Genomic DNA, 17,663 nt, shown 5'->3' with positions numbered 1-17,663 from the left:
CACCCAATAACAATAACAACCCGTTGTCAAGATATTACCATGGTAAACTGTGGTTTCTGCAAATACATACCTTAGTTACAGTTATTGTTTTCCCTAAGTATCCTAGGGTCAAATTTGACTCCCACTGAAAAATGAAAACCGATTTAAAATTCCCAAATTAAGGTATAGCATGCAGGTTGACAGGTGGTTTTTTGTTTGTTTTGTTTTTGGTGCCAAATTAGGCTATAGTAGAAATATTAATTTTTAATATTGAATATTGATTGAGTAACACAATTTGACTAAAAAGAAATGTTAAAGAATTTTGGGACACAATTTCTTCAAAGGTGTCAGTTTTCCTGGTTAATTTCTATCACTTTTTGCATTTCATAATATCTCACATATTTTATATCAATGTCTATGTTGTTTCGCTATGAGTTAATGAATATATAGACTAATTGCAAAAAAAATAAAAATAAAATAAATTCCTTTTATGGCAGTAACAGTTTGTTTCAGTACTACAGGTGTTTAGGAAAGTGCTTAAAGTTTTTTTTTTTTTTTTTTCTTTGCCATGTAGTGTTTTAGGAGAAAATTTCATCATAGAGAACAATATCGTAATGCGCCATTTTAGAACATCTCAAGATATGTTTGGGTCATACAAAATTAATTACATGCCAAAGGGTCAAAAGTCATAACTGGTTCTGGAATTACAGACCACAGACAGAAAACCTTTTAATAGTCAATTTGATAAAACGTTTTAAACAGCTTTTTATTGTATTATTTAGTCTTTCTGTAATTTTGTCCAATTAATTTTTTATGACCATTACCAGTTTTATTGCATCAATAATTATTATGGTGTTTTGGAAACTATGGTTACCATGCTAAATTTATGCGAGAGAATAAAAACAGCTCTAGTATCTTTTTTTGTGACATGCTAGTTTTGACTATTATTACCGCTTATAGTGTATCTAGGCCGTGTTGGAGTAGGGGGAAAATGCCATAAAATTGCAATTGTACGTCACTGCCACAAAAATACTGAACGAACAAGAGATGGCCTTATTGTTTAAACAGAAGAAATCATTGTCATTTGACATCTATTCAATTATTAGGATAATGACCAACACTTTCTCTTCTTAATGAACAGTAAACAAATGCTTTGACCATGTCACAAAGACTGTTTATTACCAACACGTTCACACTTGGCTTTGTGTTTAACTTTCACATTATAATGCGTTGTTTTTAAATCTTTCCCATTTGCATTGGAGACGCATTTGGCATCTACTCCCCCTGACACCTCCCACATTGCTTTGCGCACTGAAACCCTGCCAACTTTCACCATCTGAAGATGTGCAGAATATTTCCTCTGTCTTATCAGAGAAAGCCTCTCTGTATTGTTTAGCTTAACCCTGAGCCCGGCACATTTGGCAGAGTGCTGGGGTCCTTGTTTTCCTCCGTCCTTATCATTTTCCAGTGGCAGACCGCAGTAGAAACAAAGCGTGGAGATTATCCTCCAAGTTCAGGAGGAGATCACTGGTACTGTATTTGTTTAATACTGTAATGGTGAAGCATTAGCAGTTTGAACCTCTGCCATGCTTTGACATGTTGAAGATAAATTATGTGGATCTCTGTATGTAGCGGATTCTTTGGCTGGGAACTCTTCTCCACTGCGGTGTGGGGACAGAGGTCAGGTCCCTCTGGAGACTGTATGATGGGAGCAGGAGTTGAAGGAGCAGACTGGAGGCTTGTTTTCACAGTGACTGAACCAATTGCATTAAAACTGTCAGTTGATTCAGCTCTTCCCGAGTGAGCGTCAGTCAACTCCACTGATTACTGCCTCATTCCTCAGGCATTCACGTGAAAGTCACAAGACCAAGCGTATGTATGTGTGTGTTAAGGCAGAAAACCGAAGGATCAAGTGGATTTAAGGAGTTCTGACCTTTTTTGCCTTTATATGATAGGACAGTTGTGGACAGACTGGGACTTGAACTTGGGTTTCCTGCTTACAAGGCTATGGCTCCAAACCTTCAAACATTTCTCTCTGATTTTTTTATAGTAAAGATGCACAATGAATCGGTAATTGGTCAATATTACAGATTTTCTTTAATTTATCTGTTTTATTCGATATAGAATATTTAATTGTGATTGCTCATTTCCCATATTTTCACATTTAGATCACCTTTGCCATCATCTAAATCTTTACTTAAAGGTATAGCGGAGGATCTTTCCGAATTTTAGATAAGACCCGCCCTCTCCACTTTTTGAAAAGTTTGATTGATTCACCAGAATGATTGACAATTAGGAGGACCAATAGTATAGGTGATCCACCCGGAAGTAAAAAAAATCCTCCGCTATACCTTTAAATCTTTAAAAACACTGTCAAATGTAGTCTTTAGCAAATCAGTTAAAATAGTTGATGTCAATTTTCATACTGTACTTTATCCACCTTATTTTGAAATGTGGAAGTAAGCTATTTTCTGTGAAAAGTGCAAGACTTCAGACTCATTAGCTGCTATAACCTGAAGAATAACAAAGTGTAACAGTAAACGGTGAAACTCTTGTGTGTTTATGATAATGAATAAAATAATATACGCCTGGTTTCACAGACAGGGTTTAGATTAAGCCAGGATTAGGCCTTAGTTCAATTAGGACACTTAAGTGGGTTTTTTAAACCATATAGGTTTCTCAACCAGTTTGAGATAAAACAATGACATTGACATATTTTAAGATATTTCTGTGCAAGTTGCTTTCAGTTAAAACAGCTCAAACATGCATTTCAGTCTGGGACTAGCTTAAGCCTTGTCTGAACCGAGCAATATAACTTTAATATGATATAAATTTAATATAGTGAATATAGTTATTGGCTATAGCATTAAAATATTAAATAATAATATTTATTATCTGTGCATCCCTGCTTGCAAGAATTCAGTATCTCTGTAAGTTGATGATATCATTGTTTGACGAACATTAGTGGACTGTTCTTCCCAAGCACAACCAATAAGCAATTCGGAAGTTTTCGAAATGTACTCTTACATGAATAAACATTATTTATTCTGAGCTTTATGAGTTTTTCTCCCTTGCTGAAAGTTTAATGTAACTGTGAATGGTTATGTGTAAAGTGTCATGGATCTGGTGCAGATTATGGATGTAAATCTCGAAGTGACTTTCATATTAATGTTTGAGGATTTATACAGAGAGAACTTCCCTGACTTTTAGAGGCAAAGTGTGAAGAATGCTCTGAACTGAGTTCGAGCCATTGCTTTTTTTTCATTGTCTTTTATAGTCTGCAAGATTAACTGGAATTTTAATAAGAGTGTGTGAGAGAGCAAGAGAGGATAGATGGAATGAGTGAGACGGAAGATCAGAGAAACAGAAGATGGAAGGAGAAAGCGAGTGGGCCAGAGTGCTCATGCTCAAGGACAGGGTAGTGAAATGCAAAAGAAACTTCAAATTCTCGTATTTTTGGCCTCTTTTGCTCCTTTTGCTCTCTTGGACTTGGCTCCCGAGTTGCCATAGAAATGATCCTATTGCTTTAAATGACTAAAAAAAACCTTTTCATTTCATAAACTTAATCATAGTTACAAGAAGTTGTCATCACCTTATGACACCAAAGATAAAACAACAAGCACAAAAGGAATCACTTTGTCTGGAATTAAATGCAACAGTTGCTCAACAAGTCCAAGAGCTTCCACCTCCAGAAACTCAGTCTGTTTCTTTCTACCTTTAATGTGCTCATCGCTTCTTGGGATAGACACAGGTATCGACACTGAAGATGTCTCGCAGCTGTGACAAACTCAGTAACGTTGGTTGTGTCTGTCTACCAGATGCCTGCAGACATAACTGGAGAAAAATTATTCAGCTCTAGCACATTCTCTCAAGCCAAGGTTGTGCTGTGCAGACATTTTGTGTGTGTTTTTATGTTGAACATATGTAAGTCACTGCTCGCCTTTCCTGCCCTGGCGTCCCATCTCTAGGCAGTTGTGCAGCTCTTGGCAAGAAAGTGTTTGGCTCTGAGACTAGACCAAAGAGAGAGTGTGTAATACACTACAGTCCGTCCAGCTCTTACAATGACACAATAGTGTTGTAATGTAGCAGAGGTCGACATGCTTTTGGCCCCCTGACACACTAAAACATTACTAAAACAGAACACTTTTGCTTAACTGCATTTTAAATGTAACAGTGTAGTGTTACAAAATGCGTAGCCTTGTATTGTATTGAATATGCACTATATAGTGTACTTCAAATCTTATATACTTTTTGAAAAAAAATTGAATTGCAGATAATAAAATGTTGAAGTAAAATATCTATTATATCATATTAAAATAAACGTAAAGGCCTCTTAAGAGACTACACTTTAATGACTATGTTTCTTAACTCTGAAATAATGTCAAATTAAAAGTTTTACTTTAAAGTTAATTTTCATGATGTTTTAAAAGTCCGCGTGAACCGGAAGTTGCAAACGACTTTTCTCCAGTGTTGTGACGTATTTCCCAGTGAAACGGAATATTGAACAGAGGGCAGGGTTTTACTCTAGCGCTCCTCCTCTCCATCTCTGCTCATAGCATACTAATGGTTTGAGGGGAGTGGTTAAGCGTTTCCCAACCCAAGCCGTCAAACCTACATCATCAGAGAAGGAACGCCATTCCAGACCGGAAGTAACTTTTCAGACTTTGATTAAAGATTACGACGGCAAACAATTTTTTTCTGTGTATTAAAGGACAAGTTCGGTATTTTACACTTAAAGCCCTGTTTACAGATCGTTTCTGATGAAATAGAACGGTTAAGATAAAAATTTGGACACATGCTGCTGTCCCGAGAATTTTAGGTTTCTTTCGCTTTCCCCAAAACCTCTAGAATGGGTGTATAGGTGCACTCGAACACTCCTTCATAAAACGCATTAAACTTTCGTTTACAAACTCACCGAGTGGTCAGGGGTGTTCACTGATATGCTCACACAAAAATCGCTGCAAAAGATGCTTTCCAACAGGTTTTATCATAGTTTTTGTCCTACTCCATTGACTTGTATTGAATGTGCTGTGTGAGGTACAGTATTTAAGGTGCATTATCGCCACCAACTGGGCTGGAGTGTCTATTATTCAAGCTCTCAACGGAAGAATCTACGGGTGTGAGACATCTGGAAAAATAGGTCCACAGTTTTACAACGAATGGTATAACACCTGTTGGAAAGCATCTTTTGCAGCGATTTTTGTGTGAGCATATCAGTGAACACCCCTGACCACTCGGTGAGTTTCAGGTCTTTGTAAACGAAAGTTTAATGCGTTTTATGAAGGAGTGTTCGAGTGCACCTATACACCCATTCTAGGGGTTTTGGGGAAAGCGAAAGAAACCTAAAATTCTCGGGACAGCAGCATGTGTCCAAATTTTAATCTTAACCGTTCTATTTCATCAGAAACGATCTGTAAACGGGGCTTTAAGTGTAAAATACCGAACTTACCCTTTAACTTGCACGGATTAATTTTTCACCACAAGACTAGTAATATGCGCTAACAAAGTAAATAGGGTCCATATTGATTTCAGCTGGACTTTAATAATCTTTCGTCATGCTTTAAAAAAGGACTGATTTTGATGTGTTGACATACTAAAGCACATGCACAAGTAAACTTGATGCTTGTTCATTTTAATTGTAGTGTGTTATTTGATAGTACATTAAGGCTGGTTTCACAGACAGGGTTTAGATTAAGCCAGGATTAGGCCTTAGTTCAATTAGGACATTGAAGTAGCTTTTATAAACGTGCCTTAGAAAAAAACATTACTGGTGTGCATCTTGAGACAAAACAATGGCACTGACATAATTTAAGATAGCAAGTTGCTTTCAGAAATATTTAAATATAGTCAAATATAATTTTTCTGTAACAACAAGTACTCTTTTTAAAAGAATGCTAAATTGTACTTCTGTTTCACAAGGGTACAAAGTTTTAACTGTGCTTTTAGCTCAATACCCAATATTTTACATTTTCATTCTTGACATTAATGTGTTTTGAAAAGAGGCTGGAAAATGTCACATACAATGTGTGTGTGTGTGTGAATCCCATTATGTGTTTACTCTGTCTTCTCCTTTAAGATTCCTATCGAGAGAGAGAGGAGCTACATTTCCTCTGGGTCTTGCACGCACAAACACAAACATATCCCACAGACTTAGACCAGCCACTGACATTTGAAAAGTGTTTGTGTGAAGTTTAGCAGCTGTGTACTGTTGCATCATACTGTAATGTGTTTCATCATTTCCCTCCTCGTCTTTGAGCATGATTAAACCTAACTATTGTGAAAAGCTGTGCAAAGGCAGCTGTTTATGTGAAGGTAGCTGGAGATGCACCAGCAATATCTATAGCATCTCAAAAACCATCCCCAAGCAGACTGAAACTATTAGCCACTTGTTACCATGGCAACCAGACAACAGGTCTTCTTTTATGAGTATACTGAGCATTAGCTTTGACTGAAGTGACCTCGTGTTACCTCAAAGGGGGAATAATTCTGGGTCATCTTGGACTGTGATAGATCCGTATAGCAGCTGCTATTACTATGGAGACATTTCAGACTGGGATTTGATTGGTGGAGATGTTCCCAAGCAATGCTGATTTACATGTTGTGCACTTTTAGTCTCAGTCTCTGTTCATGGTCTCAGCACCAGGCAGCCAAAGAAAACAAAATCCCTCTGTTTATATTGTACGGACTTCAGCTGACCCACCACTCACAAGCGTAAGATAATGAGAATGAATAAACAGGGCAGTGCTCGAAATGTTACGGTGCCTTTTTTTATAAACCAACTCTAGTTTGTCTGCATCTACACCTGGTACTGTTGTGTTTTTATCAGCACACAATGACTTAGCAATGAAAGAATCGATATTTAGTTGGAGAATGGCTCCTTGTCAAGATCAACAAATGGCCTGAGCCTGACAGTGTTGTAATAGGTGAGAAATGATTTCCAGATGTTGGGGAGCAAGTGGAGTGGCTTTATAGGAGAGGAAAACATGGAAGAACAAAAAAGACAGAAAATGAATAGAAAAGCTGTAAGATCCATATGATACACATTTGTTTAACTGCTAAACCTTAACAAATTAAATGCAATACTCAGAGAAGTTAAGTAAATTCAGTGCCTTATTGTAGCTAATCTCTCTAACAGTAGTAATTGGGGTCGTCATTGTTCATTAATGTTTGTTTTAGTTAGTTTATGTACTAGCATATGGTTCAGATACACGATTAGCCTGATAGCTTAGCTTATACTTATTTGCACTTACCCTACATGCATTCACAACAATCTTTAATGTAATTATGCAAATGTACAAAATGTTCAGTTATTAAAAAACTGTTCAATTAAGCTGTTTTTATTGTTATGAAACAGTTTATCAAGTGAAACGTGTTTGATGGATGTAAATAAACTACTTGGGATCACTGATTTCATCATCATTTAAGCCTATGTTTTATTTTAGCACCATGCTTTAAATAACATTTACCGCGCAATGAGCAGGACTTATTCAATCTCAAACAAGTCTGGCCAGTTGTTGGGAAACTTCTTCTTATAAAACAAATTTTCAACTCACAAACTTAAGTATTTTTGTATTTTTGAACCACATACAGTACTTAATCACTCAATAATGATGAGAGCAAATTTTGAAAATGTGATTGCATTGTTTAATACATAGAAAATACATAGTGTTTACAGTGTGTCATGTTTAATGCTGCACAGTGTGCGGGCTACTGTCGGCTTTTAATTGTACACTTAAGTCTAGGATATACATCATTTCACACTTGTCAAATTTGAAAGTGGATTTGCACTGCTTTCAACCCCTGGGGTATGAACCTCTAGAGTCGTGTTACCACTGCTCTGAAGCCAAAAGAGTACAATGTGAATTACATCAACCCATAACAATTTCAATTATTAAAGGGGGGGTGAAACACTCAGTTTCAGTCAATCTCATGTTAATCTTGAGTACCTATAGAGTAGTATTGCATCCTTCGTATCTCCAAAAAGTCTTTAGTTTTTGCGTGCCGTGTGGGCGGTGCTAACGCGCCGATAGCTAACAACACAGAGACATTTGAAGCAGTTTGTCTATGAGTTTTACTCACCACCTGCGGTTCCAACGCACGACCGTGAACCTTTATCGTTGGGACTGCTAAATCCGGCGTCGAACTGGGCCTTATTTATAAAACAATCATCGTCGAAATGCAGGGAACAAACAAAGTCCTGACAAACCGGAAGGAGTATTTTTGGAACAAAAATACTCCTTCAAACGTACAACTTAACTTTTGAAACTTTGTCCATGTTTAGCATGGGAATCCAACTCTTTACCAGTGTAAAAAACTCAGTATGCATGAAACAGCAATTCACCCCCCCTTTAAAGCCCATAATTGTATTCATAAAACTATAGTCTTCTTAGTTTTGTTTTCTTGTGAGTTGTTCCAAATATCTCAGCACTGTACAGGCAGGTTCATCAGTGTGTTCTGGAGAGAGAAAGGTGTCAGAGTGCAATAAGAGAACAGACAGTACCAACGCTGAGGCTCACACTGAGTTTTAATTCTGGTGACATAATGAGGACCGTATGTGTGAACGCACCCCTGTGCTGTGCAGCGCTACAGGCCTCGTGCTCCACCCAGTCCGCGCACACACACACACACACACGCACACACACACACACACACAGCTGCCTGGTTGCACTGTGTGAACATTTCAAGGATTATGTCTTTTGATTATAAACTCATCACAGCATGATAGTAACCGAGCCATCTGATGAATGATTAAAAGTGACTGCACGGAGAGTGCAATGATTTTGTTTAGTGGTTTTTATTCTACATCTCTATCCAAATCACCAAACCCACATTCCTCTGGTGGGTCCAGCATGTTTCTTGTAAACGGGTTCCACTGGCCACTAATTTCCAGTCTTTGGAGCACTTCCGACCACAACACAAACACAGGGAACAGAGGCGGATGCCATCACATCACTCAGGATGTCAAATTCTACTGTGAATTTAGTGTGAAAGACAGAAGCTTGATCTTTCCTTCAGCCAGACACCATGAAGTGTAAAAAATTGTATATTACTGCCAGTGTAGCGATGAATTCAGGTGACAGGCAGTGCCTCGGTATAAAATACTGTATATGATTTTATATTTCCTACTCGGTTACTGTCCTAAACTTATGGAAGGGTAAATCAGCTTTGATTTGCTGCATGATTTATGATTCTTACTCATTTTGTTAATCAAGATAATCTTCACAAATGAACACAACGTGTATGATTTTTGAATCCTAAATACAATCGACAGAAGTAAAAAGCAAAATAAACTAATTACACCAGTCACATGACTTAAATGTCATCACCGTTAATCTTCTGAAAACGAGAAAAATATACAAGCTGGAAAATTTGAGTTATAATAGTTAGCATGAGCAGGATTATAAACACAACAAGGATGTAAAAGCGGACTCGTGAGTAGATGATTTCACCAGTTCAGTGTGATGATGTTTAACAACTTTTGTAGTCCTATTTAGTCACTTGTTAGCAAACACCTTTTTCAAGACATGTAAAAGCTTAAAAAAGTCATAATTGGGGTTTTACTGATGTATTTTATGTCATAAAGCAAAACGTGAAAATATCTTAAGCTTGCCACATTTTCAGGATTTTAACCAAAAACTCACTCAAAAAACAAAAATGCTCACTAATTTTCCAGCTTTCCTGCAGCACTTTTTATCTGTTGATGTCCTGCTGAAATTTAATTAGTGGACTCCAATTGCACTTTTTCCAGGTGTCTAACGTTGGGAGCGCGCACATGATGGTTCATGTTTCTGCATGTGAACAGATGATTCAGAGCAGATTTTCTACTGGTGGGTCACAGCGAAAAAGAATGAGCTCTGCTCTGATAGAGAAAAAAAATGCTAAATGGAAATAATTAAATGCAACTTAACATATAATTACGCATAGTTTAAATAGCAAATCAATAGCTTTTAAAATGGGGGAGATCATCTTCGTTGTTGTTAATATCAAAGGTCGTGTGTCCAATCAATCTCAAAGTAAAAAAATTGTCTGTCACATGATGGAAGTAGTCGAATTAGGCAGATGCCAGTTTGGACAGATTGTGTGATATTAACAAACTATGAACAAACTATGCAAGGTAAATCACTGTATTGCATCACTATTTGATGTCCAATGTAAAATCTTTCCTGAAACAAAACCATTTGAGAAGCACTTATATAGATGTTGTAGATCCATCAGCACATGATGTGAGAACAGCAGGTGTTTCATAGCGGTGATACAGTGTGAATATGCTGTTTGCTTATTTTCAGTGTGTGTGTGTGTGTGTGTGTGTGTGTGTGTGTGTGTGTGTGTGTGTGTGTGTGTGTGTGTGTGTGAGAGTGTGAGTGTGAGTGTGTGTGTGTAAGCACTGATTTGAGGCTGACGCCGCAGAATGTGCTGCAGTGAGGATGGAAAGCCACCGAACTGATGAGAGAGAGCGAAAGGGAGAAAGTGTGAAAGGAAATGCAGCTGCATCCTCTCGTCCTGACTCACTGTGAACTCCTGTGTTAGGTGTGTGTGTGTGTGTGTGTGTGTGTGTGTGTGTGTGACGCCATCCATGAGGGAAAACGCACATTCCTGACTTGTCATTTATTCAGCACAGACAACTTTACAGAGCATCGGTGGGCAGGGTGTGTGTGTTATCGGACTCTACAGTGATGCGTTGGAGGAGGCGGAGGTCTCCGGGACAGGGCAGGCAGGGGGAGACAAGGGGAACGGAGGCACCGTTCACCATGCCCTTCTTCAGAGGTAACAAAGCTATTAGTGTGCTCATCTATGCAGTGTTAGGTGATGCTGTGTGATATCTGAAGGCACTTTGCATGATTTGTAATGTTCGGTGCATTGCTGTGTGTTTGTATGTGTATGTGTTGTAGTTTAAAGTGCTGTTTACTGATGTGCTGCAGTCTCAGGTAAGCATTCATCATGCAATCTATTCCATCACACACATTGATCGGCTTGCTCAGTGTTTACACACACACAGTTTACTATTCAGCAAACTCATTAGCTGTAAAATAAAAGTTAAAGTATATTACATTTTTATATTGTATGTGACCCTGAACCACAAAACCAGTCACATGGGTCAATTTTTGGAAATTGAGATTTATACATCATCTGAAAGCTGAATAAATAAGCTTTCCATTGATGGTTTGTTAGGATTGAATATTTGGCCGAGATACAACTGTTTGAAAATCTGGTATCTGAGGGTGCAAAAAAATCTAAACATTGAGAAAATCGCCTTTAAAGTTGTCCATTTATGTTCGCGATTGTGCTGCATTCACTCACAAACATAAATGTTTTATATATTTACGGTAGGAAATTTACAAAAAATCTTCATGGAACATGATCTTTAATTTAATATCCTAAAGATTTTTGGCATAAAAGAAAAATCTATAATTTTGACCCATACAATGTATTGTTGGCTATTGCCACAAATATACCCGTGCGACTTGTGACTGGTTTTGTGATCCAGGGTCACATATTATAATATTAAATATTACTGTATATTATTTAATATTTTAATTTAGTTAAAATTGTAATTGATTGATATAGCTTTTTTACAATTCTGAGAAGTTTCACAGATATTGAAAATGTTGTCAGTGATGCAGTAAGGCCAAGAAATGTTTTAATTGCTCATTTGATAAGACATTATCAAGCGTGGAATGGTAGGGATTTTCTGGCGTCTTTCCTCCATCTCTTACATATGTTAACTAGCGAATGAGAGCTGGTACATTGACCTCACGACTGCACTATCTGTCTACTGTTTATCAACCAGCCAGGCCTCAGATTTCTGCTCACTGACTCAACATCTGCAATTCTTTTCATACTTGCTTTGTGGGCTAAAACAGATAGAAAGCAGCAGAATAAAGCAGAGCATTGAGCTGTACCCTCTGGGCATGGGACATGGAGACCTTCAGCTCCAATCATCATATGACACGATCAGATGGGAGTATTGCAGCCCAAACTGAATTTTTAGTTTTTCATGTGTGCAGTAATTCAGTAATGGACTGAATAGTTCATGTGGGTATTTATCTTTGGTGCGTTTAAGCCATTTGCGAGTGAGTACATTTGTTTGGTCTATGTGTTTAAGCCTTAATAGGCCCGAGAAACGTGTTTTGATCAGTTTAGATGTTTGTGTTTTCTTTATAGGCACTGAGAGACGATTTTGAGAACAGGATGTTTTTGGCTCTCTGGGTGAGATTCTTGCATTTCATTTGATCCATATTTCATGAAACGGGTTTCTCAAAGTCTTCTGATTGCGGTCCAGGCAACGGCTCCAGAATGTTGAAGAGCTGAGATGCTCTTTCATTCTCCCTGTTTGTGTTGCTGGACGAGATTAAAAGAGAACTTTAGCGTCTGGTTTGTGCTGTATTTTTTTATTATTATTAACCCAAAACAGACGGTTTCGTAATTGGTGGTTTCTGCAGAGACTGTTGTTATTCATTGATTGGATGTTTTTAATAGAATTTAGCTGCCAGGTTTCATTAGAAGTTATAGGTCATTACCTATGGTCATTACTCATTGTGATTCGGTATATCTACTGTAATTTGGATTCTTGATCACATAACAACAACTGGCTCACGCACTACTATGTTTTTATAGTTTATATGAGTACCCATGGACCACAATAGAGAGCAAACAGATGTACACTACTGTTAAAAAAAAAAAAAAAAAAAGAATAAATTTGGATCTATTAAATTAATCTAAAGTGAGAGTAAAGACATTTTGAAAAAAAAAAAAAAAAAAACTTTCAAATAAATGCTGTTCTTTTGAACTATTAATCAAAGAATACTAGTATAATATTATCATGGTTTCCACAAAAGTATTAAGCAGCACAACTGTTTTCAACATTGATAATAATAACAGCAAATCATCACATTAGAATGATTTCTGAAGGATCATGTGACACTGAAGACAGGAGTAATGATGCTGAAAGTTCAGCTTGGCCATCACATTGCGTTTTAAAATATACTAAAATAGAATATTTAAATGTAAATAATCTTTCACAATATTACTGTTTTTATTTTAAATAAATGAAGCCTTGGTAATGGTATAAGCATAAAAGATCTTACAGACCCCAACATTTTGAGCAGTATTGTACTGTATGTCAATACATTCAAAATGTCTTCCAAGTGAATATTTGATTAAACATCACTATGCATTTTTGTCATATTCAAGTAAACCAGCCAGGCTTTGGCTGCACTGAATTTTGCAGGGAAAGTAGGTTATGAGGCTCTGGGACCATTTCTTTATTCAGTTTAAGTCTTCATAAACACTGAGGTCTGGCCAGATCTGTGGTAATGCTTTGAAAGAATTTTACAGAGAATAACAGTGTTTTGAATCTCTAAATGTTTCTGGTAGTATTTAAATGAGTGAGGTAATTATGGATGGCTTGGAATTAGATTATATATGCGGTCCAGGAATTGCGGTTGTTCAACTTCTTGAATTCCTCATGTTGTGCTAAGGTAACATAAGTTACTTTAGCCCTCCTGACTAATGGCATTAGCTCATATTTGGCAGATGCAACTCAGCGCTAACCCCAGCGTTTGTTGTTGTCATCTTTGTTTATTTTTAGAGGTAACCGCTGAGAGTTCTGCTGCCTTGCTGCCATGCTACGACATTCACGGGCATGCTGGGATAGCTAAATCCCCAGGCCTGCTGACAAGACTCAATAGTATGTGCCCAGTGTGGGTCTTATAGCAGATTTGTGGATTCTTTTAGCGTGATTAATATTTAGATAAGAAAAAAGCATCCTGACAGGAAGGCAGATCTGAAAACACGTCTACAGGGAGTCTGAATCATCTGCTCTTAGTTGGAAGTTTGGTCGTTCTCTCTCCATGGAAACAGACAGAATGACTTTCAGAAAGTCAGTAGGACGGTCGCCTGATGTGAAATCACCTGGTGTGAAAAAGTTTCAGTAACCGCATTACATGCATGATGTCTCCATGTTGTCTACATTAAGGAACGTCAAGAGCCGAGTTGTGAACTGATGCTCAACACTCAAGCTTGTAATTACATCATCTTCCACTTTAAGCTCCGCCACTCTTCCCTTTCCCCTCCATTCGCTATGATGTCATCCTCTCCATTTTGTTTTCATTGGTTTTACATTCCTCAGTGAGTTAGGACTGATCAAGTATCTGGATGAATAAGTGTGCAGATGGCGTGCTTATGTTTTACTGTATTATAGTGCTGATGTGGAAACGCCTCTATAACTTACGGGTGGGGTGGGGGTGGGAGCGAAGGTATAGAACGAGAGTCAAGAAACGGTGCTGACGGCCTGGCCCCACTTTCCAGGCAGGAAATGAGCACCGTGTGGATTGTGCAAGTCGTGTGTCTTTTTGCACGTGTGTTTGTGAGGCTCCAAGGCGCAAGAGGTGCATGGGCGTCCCCCGACGGCTCGTAATGCTCAGCAGATGTTTTCCACCTTCCATGTTCGTATTAATCCAATCATGTGAACAACAAAGAAGCAATCTTTTCCAATACAGCTCTCTCTTTTCCAGCACAAAACAACCCATTGCTCCATTCTCACAGCGTTGATAGTTATCTCAGCTAGGCGGCCATTCCAGAGCAACAGCGTTCTCTCCATATTTCTCTCGCTCCCTCTTATTTCCCTATGTGTCTGCACTCCATTGTTCCATTATCTCAAATATAAGCCTGTTCCAGCTATCGAATTGTTGCTGAAGTTTGCCCGGTGGTAAATAACCCCTTTAGAGCAGCTGAAGTCCTCAATATCAATATGGTCTGCAGTGAATTACAGGTATTTATTTTTTATAACAAGTCCATCAAGTTTCTTCACTGTTTGCTTTGTTTACATTCTCCAAGAGAGTTGAGGCAGAGGGGCACCGGATCGCTGTTTCCGAACCGCCTTTTCGTTAAATACTGTTCCAAGATGAGTTTTGTTTATTTTGGGAGATTTTCAGGGTTAAGAGGAGAGAGTTGACCACCCAGTGCAAGGAGACTATGGAAAAGTTTTGTCCGTACACTAGAGGGTTTAGACGCGTGTCATTCTCTTTACGCTGTTCATTCTTTGAAATGTTTTCGTCTTTGTGAGGGAATGAATTCATAACCTATGTTTTTTTTTGTGCCTCAATACGTGCCTTTCATTCCGCTCATCCTTTGAGTGTGAATCTTCTTGCTGGCTGCTTGTCCTGGCACACGCAGACTCATCTTGGATGCTGCAGGCCCACATTAGGAGCTTTTCCCTGACCACACACACCTCCCAATGGTGCAGTGAGGCCGCGGCCCTATTCTGACTGGATAACCCAACTCAGCTTCTTACAGTAGATCACTGAAAATATCTTTTCACTGCTGCAGGGGAACAGTGGAATCACTCAGTGCAAGTGAGTCAGTCATATTGATAAAGCACAATGAAATGTTTATTCGCTGTTCTTTTCAGGTGATGTAAAGTTAATTCTTCACTCTGCCGCAGAATAAAAAAATAAATCATGACGATGCCGATTAACCCACCAAAAAATATGCATTTGTGTCATTTGGCGTGTGCATTTGGCTGCCTTTATTTCATAAAAAAAACCCAGTTAAAACAATATTTTTTACATTTTATTACAAATTAAAATAACTTTGAAATAAGTTCATGCATTTTAAAATGTAATTTATTCCTGTGAATGCAAAGATTAATTTTCACCAGCTATTAGTCTTTAGTTTCACATGAAATCATTCTAATATGCTGATTTGGTGCTCATTTCTTATCAATACATCCATGAGACATTTTTTTTATATATATATTTTTCTTTAGATAGAAATATTTTGTAACATTATAAATGTCTTTACTGCCACTTTTGATTAATTGAATGCATCCTTGCTGAATGAAACTATTCATTTAAATTTACTGACTCCCAAACTTTTGACTGTTAATGGTTGTTAGAGCTCATGGTAGACCAGGAAGATACTAGTTAAAACCTTGCAGATAATTTGTTTAAAGTTACACTGACTCTGAGTGTGAAATGAGTGTTGTGTTTATATTTGTGTCACTCTTCTTGCATGTGTGCAATGTTGCATGTCTCAATTATATCCTTATTGTGGAATCTCTGACTCACACACAGATCAGTGTTAGATTCAATGGTGGTGACAGAGGGTTATGTGAGTGGGTGTGTGGGAAGGAAAGGCCTTTTTCAATATGCCTTCTAGCTGGTTTAAGGGACACACACACACACACACACACACACACACACTCAATACTGATTATGTTATGATACTAAACACACGATGAGTGATGCTCTAAAGACCTTATTGTTTGTGTGTGTGTGTGTGTGTGTGTGTGTGTGTGTGTGTGTGTGTGTGTGTGTGTGTGTGTGTGTGTGTGTGTGTGTGTGTTGGACCCAAGAGGAATTGTATGTATTACATGAGTGCTGTTGCTCTGTAATTTAACTGTTGCAGTGAGTGTTTCACAGCACAAGCAATGGACGAACTGGTTTAGGTAAATACTGGAGAACCTCCAGTGGAATGTAACCTATCATCTTAAATTCTCCAGAAACCATCTCACTAAGAGCGCGCCACAGCTCAATCTTGATCTGCACTCACACACACACACACACACACACACACACACACACACACACACACACACACACACACACACACACACACACACACACACACACACACACAATTGCATTCACAAACTGTTGACTTTTCTCTATATTGATAAATGGATAGATCACATTTTCCACCCAAAATATTTTTAGTGAATAAATTAGTCAAATTAATATAAAATTATATTAAATGGATAGCTCAACCAAAACTGAAAATTCTGTCATGACATTCTTTCTTATGCAAGCATTTTTTGAAGAAGAAGAATGTTGGAAAACAAACAACATTGGAATCCTTCACTGATTTCTCGTCTTCTTTTATGTTCCACAGAATAAAGGAAGTCATACAGGTTTGGAACGACATGAGTGCGAGTAAATAATGACAGAATTTTCATTTTTGAGGGAACTAGCACTACTGAAAATGCTTATTTTGCATTTCATTTTTTCATTTTTTTAATACAAACATTTGACCTATAAATAGAACAGCGGTTCTCCACCTTTTTGAATCCAAGTCCCCCTAGTGTCCACAACTATATTCAAAGACCCCCTCTCGGCTTTCTTTTTTAATTTAGAGAAATTAGGAGTGTCCATAGGTTAAGTAACTAAAATAATTATAATAAAAATATTTAAATTGTAGAACTCCAGAAGTTTGGGGGTATATTCAAATAAGAAACACCTTGATTTACAGTTGTTTTAGCTTATTTTAATGCTTGTTTTGTCTTATTTCAAAGCATTTTAAATCATTTTGAGTCATTTGGATGTTCTCTGAAGCCCCTAGTGAGCCACGGTCCCCTGTTTGAGAACCACTGATCTAGAAGCAGTTTGACTCAGTCCTGCTCAGACACTGAGTAATTACAATCACATGCCTTTGTGAATTCTCAAAAACAGCTTTGCACTTGAGCAAGTCCAAATCACTAAAATCACTATTTCTATGGGTTAGAATGAGACCAAATTTAACAAATAAAAAAGCAGACGAAATAAAATATCATTCTGAAGGGCTGAGAAAGTATTAATCAGTGGGTTTGCTCATCTGGTTCTGGTTGGGGAAAAAAAGGGAGGTTGGGAGACGGATATAGGAGGAGGGAGAGTGTTTGACAGACTTAATTGAGTTTATAGGCAGTTGAG

At 37.8% G+C, this 17,663-nt stretch overlaps 1 protein-coding gene across 3 annotated transcripts in view; it reads left to right on the top strand.

Annotated features, from left to right (window-relative positions):
- nhsl2 (NHS-like 2) overlaps window positions 1-17,663 on the top strand; it is a 73,935-nt gene that overhangs the window by 1,173 nt on the left and 55,099 nt on the right. The gene's annotated exons all lie outside the window — the stretch shown is intronic.

This window comes from Scardinius erythrophthalmus (genome assembly GCF_964197995.2).
Source record: "Scardinius erythrophthalmus genome assembly, chromosome: 2".
Lineage (NCBI taxonomy): Eukaryota > Metazoa > Chordata > Actinopteri > Cypriniformes > Leuciscidae > Scardinius > Scardinius erythrophthalmus.
The sequence above is the reverse complement of the archived record's forward strand: the minus strand, read 5'-3'. Positions and strand labels throughout refer to the sequence as shown.